The sequence below is a fragment of the Danio rerio genome, chromosome 1 (assembly GCF_052040795.2).
Source record: "Danio rerio strain M-AB ecotype USA chromosome 1, GRCz13ab, whole genome shotgun sequence".
In the NCBI taxonomy this organism is placed as follows: Eukaryota; Metazoa; Chordata; class Actinopteri; order Cypriniformes; family Danionidae; genus Danio; species Danio rerio.
Window position 1 is genome coordinate 13039992 of NC_141021.1, and position 4983 is coordinate 13044974.

Here is a 4983-nt window from a genome sequence, read left to right on the forward strand (position 1 = left end):
TATTGACTTGTAAAGACTTGCTACTTTCTATAAAAAGCCCAAAGATAAAAAGTATGTTGACACAGAACGCTCTCGCTGTGTGTGTGTGCGTGTGTGACAGAGAGCATGCACGCATACTTTCGACCACTAGCGCTTTGTGGCGCACTTCCGTGTTTTTGCACCAGCGGGAAATTTGAAGATGCCATTTTCATTCTGACTCGGAGAGTGAAATAAACACATCCGCGGTCTGCTCCTTTTGTTTTATTCAGCGGATTTACAACATCTTTCAAAGGTAAGAGACTTTACTACTCGCAATGTGTTACTGTTGTGCAAAAGCATTGTTTTACTGTTGTGTATAAGTCAATGAACTTCAGTTTTTTTAAACCAAATTTACCCTCTCGTGATTTATATCATATAATTATGAATGAACATGGCTGTAATTTATGTTTTTGCACTTGGTCGTTTGTGTCAATGCGCATATTATGTTTTATCTTTGTGTTTTGCCCATCCTCTGACAGTATTTTCTAACTATTTAATTAGTAGTAACATTAATTACATGCCATAATAACTAGATATATAATTTATTTTTAAAGCTCTTAAAACTGTAAAAAAAAAAAAGGTTTTTGTTATTTTCTGGTGACATTTTGCAATAAGGTTTCTTTAGTTAATCTATGTACTAACATGAACTAATAATGAACTATACTTCTAAACCTTTATTAATTATAGTTTAACATTTACTATTGCATTATTACATTTTAAAGTTATGCTTGTTAACATTAATGTTAATGCACTGTGAGTTAACAAGAATTAACCAATAATTTTATTTCCATTAATTAAAGCATAAAATAATGAATACTGTAATGAACTGCACTGCATTGTTTGTTCACATTAGTACATGCATAAACTTAATTAATTAATTAATACAACCTTATTGTAAAGTGTTACATTTTTCATATTTTGGATTAATACTATTAATTTTATTTAGTATTTAAAACCTTAAAGGTATTTTTATTATTGTTGATGTTATGCCTCTTAGCAATATTTTAGTCCTCTATATGGTTTTTAATTGAATTTGTATTGTGAGATTGTAATGTAATGCATCTATATTGTTGAATTTCTGTTTGTTTGTTTTTCTGTATTTCCCCCTCTATATTTAAGGATTATCTACTATTTTTAAAGTACTTAAAACCAACCATCTAATAAAAAATACAATTAACAATCACATTTTGTTTCATGAGTGTCTTTGTTCCTGTTTTGTAGGACTCTTATTTTAACAGATTTCATTTGGAAACACTTGACTGATCATTCAATTAAAGTTTTACCTTTATTATTCCATCACTCAATGAGATCATTTAATTGTGAGTTGAATTACTCCATTTGTAATTGTTTTTAAATAAACTAAAAACAAAGACTTGTTTTATTCAGTTTGTTGAATGTGAACTTCTCTACTTTACATATTAAAAGATATTTAAAACCACTATGAATGTATTTAAATTAATATTTAAATTTATATAACTGTTTCACTGTGGGTATTTCTATTTTAATTTATTTAGCACATTTATTGGCTATTCAAACATGAAAAGAAGTTTTAGATACTTTGTGGCTCTAATAAATGGTTAAACATTACAATATCCCTGCTGAAAAATCCAGCTTAAACCAGCCTAGGCTGGTAAGCTGGTTTTAGCTGGTCGACCAGGCTGGTTTTAGAAGGGTTTTGGTCATTTCCAGGCTGGTTTCCAGCCATTTCCAGCCTGGTCTTAGCTGGTCAGGCTGGAAACAGACCAGCAAAATCCAGCTAAAACCAGCTTGACCAGCCTGGTTTAAGCTGGACATAGCTGGTTTTAGCTGGTCATCTCCCAGCCTGACCAGCTAAGACCAGGCTGGAAATGGCAGGAAACCAGCCTGGAAATGGCCAAAACCCCTCTAAAACCAGCCAAACAGCCTAGGCTGGTTTAAGCTGTTTTTTCAGTAGGGATTTTTGACAAAATGTTCTAAAATTATTGTTTACAAGTGCCTAAGTGGGATTCGAACCCCGTTCTTTGTGAAAAGAAAGAAAAATCTGATTGGCTCTGACATTACATTCACCAGTGGGCAGGTACTTCAATCTGATTTGCTGGTCTCTCATGCGCGTATTCAGTCTCTCTGGGTTTGCTTGAGTTTTGTCCACACTGGCGCTTCATAATTTTCCTGCTTTTGCTCTCCAGAGATCCTCCTGATAAATTGATTATTCCAGAATGTTGATATGGTTTGTATATTGCTAAACTATTTAGTAACAATACACGAAAAACTATGAGGTTAAGGTAAATTCTATGATAAATACTAGTGTTTTTGAGAGTTAGGTATACTGCCTATGTTTAAGCCTAGTATTATTTACAAGTTGTTAATGAATGCTTCAGCATACTGTAGTATTAAGAATAGTGAACTAATAAAATGAAATACAGAGTGTAGTTTTACTACAGTAAAGTGTGGTGAATTGTAGTATAATATACCCAATACTGTAAAAAAACTACAGCACTGGGTCATTTGTTTATATTACACTTGTGTTACCATAGCAACTATAATATTACCCCAACAGATTAATTAAAGTACTTTACTATAGTACTGTTCAAAACCCTGTCCATGCCAATAGATGTGTTCAGGGGCCCTGTGGAACAGCTTTTCCTCAAAATGAAGAGGATGACATGGAAAATGTCCTCCACAATCTCATCAATAATGTGGAAGACAGCAGAGACGTGTTCACTTTATTTTAGTTGCCATGATAAAATGGGATTGATAGTGAGATTTATTTAAAGAGTGAATAGTACAGTAGGCTATAATGCCAAATCAAGTTTTTCCTTATTTTTATCACAGTTACATTTCTGCTTGTGTTAGTTATATTTTTGTTTAAATGCTTTTTATTTGATTAGTATGGTACACCTTTTGGATGATTAATAAATGTTTGTAAAACAAAATGCATTCTTTACATCCAACCTCTATTCTCTGTGTCTTTAAGTGTTTGAAACTGGAAATATCTCATCATAAAACATACAGCCAAAATGTTATGGTTTATTAGATAAAAAATTTAATATGTAAGTCTATTTTAGTATTTTGGTTATTGTTAATAAATAGTGCCTCAATATAAATCATATCAAAAAGCATGAAAGGAAGAGGAAACACAAGACACAAATTCTATATATAATCTCTGAGAGCGCGCAGGAAAATGTGTGCGTGAGCAGTGCATATTTGAGAGCGAGAAAATTTGCGCGTGAGCAGCGTATATTTGAGAGCTCGCAAGCAGTTTTGTCCACAGAGGAAATCGGTGCACGAGCATCACACAAGGTAGAGAGCAAAGCTCTTCAACGTTATGTGAAGAAAACAACGTTATTGTTTGTATGAAGTAGCCTACTTCATTTAGAATATGTGCTACCATTTTACATTGCTGCTAGACAGATTTGCATCTCCATCTCTTTAGCACACACGAGATTCAATTGACAAAATACCAAGTTAACTCAATTTTACTTTGCAGCATACAGGAGTTGTTGGTCCACTGCTGCCTCATTGAGGTTGTTTATGTAGTTTTAGTTAATCACAAGTTGATCACTGAAGACATGACATAGCACAACTAAACTTAATGAACTAGACAGCAGTAGACCTGCAATTTCTGTGTGATGTGAAGCAAAATGGACTCTTTTTTTGGTGGAACTCATTCTTGTGCAATAGGCTGTGTAGACGAGACGCAGCACTGTTTAGCACTTTTTCAGAAAATTACATTTGTATCTTTATATATCCAAGCAATGTTCTTTCATTAAAAAAAAGGTTTGTTTAATAAATACAGATCTTACAGCCATACATAATCTGTTTAAATTTTATTTTTCTGTTAAAAAGACTCGAAAAGACTCGAAAATCAAACTATAGGACTTTGGACTTGACTTGAGACTTGTTGCCTTTGACTTGGGACTTGACTCGGGACTTGCCTGTCTTGACTCGGGACTTGACTCGGGACTTGAGGGCAATGAATTGAGACTTACTTGTGACTTGCCAAACAATGACTTGGTCCCACCTCTGGTCCACAGCAGGGGTCACCAATCTCGGTCCTGAACGGCTGGTGTCCTTGCAGGGTTGAGCTCCAACTTGCCTCAACACACCTGCCTGATGTTTCAAGTAAAACCTAGTAAGACCTTGATTAGCTTGTGTTTGATTAGGATTGGAGCTAAAATCTGCAGGACATTGGCCCTCCAGGAACAAGTTTGGTGACCCCTGGTCCACATGCATGGGGTGAGTTGGATGAACTAAATTGGCCGTAGCGTATGAGTGTGTGTGTGAGTGCGAGAGTATATGAGTGTTTCCCACTGAGTTGTGGCTTAAAGGGCATCAGCTGCGTAAAACACGGTGCTGGAATAGTTGGCGGTTCATTCCAATGTGGTGACCTCTGATAAATCAAAGACTAAGCCGAAAGAAAATGAATGAATGAATGAAAGAATGAATGAATGAATAAGCTTCTCATATGCAACTGCTGATATATTGCCAAGTCAATAAAATATTGAATTTTCACCAGAGGATTCTCCTTCTTGTGGAAATATTCAAGTATGAAGCCAGTTTAAGATAAAAAACACTGCAATATTGAAAATCTGAACCAAAATTGAAACTTGTGTCATCAGTTTGAAGGTGTAAGTGATTTTACAAGCGTTACCAGTAATATTTTACCCATAAGTACCCAAGGGTAAAATAACTGATTCTATTTGAAGACATTTTCAATGGACCTTTTTCACAGCTTTGATGGATTTAATGATCAACATCTCAAATCCGTAAAGGTTTTTTTTTTTTAGATTTTGATTAAATAATATATGTACATTTAACTCTACGACAAAAAACCAGCTTAAACCAGCCTAGGCTGGTTGGCTGGTTTAAGCTGGTCGACCAGGCTGGTTTTAAAGGGGTTTTGGCCATTTCCAGGCTGGTTTCCAGCCATTTCCAGCCTGGTCTTAGCTGGTCAGGCTGGGAGATGACCAGCTAACACCAGCTTGA

At 35.0% G+C, this 4983-nt stretch overlaps 1 long non-coding RNA gene across 1 annotated transcript; it reads left to right on the plus strand.

The window, feature by feature from the left end:
- The first annotated feature begins 548 nt into the window (after positions 1-548).
- On the plus strand, positions 549-4219 carry LOC147846696 (uncharacterized). The gene is made up of 3 exons (XR_015476382.1): positions 549-1711; positions 1760-4023; positions 4121-4219. It is a non-coding gene; the product is annotated as an uncharacterized LOC147846696 (long non-coding RNA).
- Positions 4220-4983: the final 764 nt, after the last annotated feature.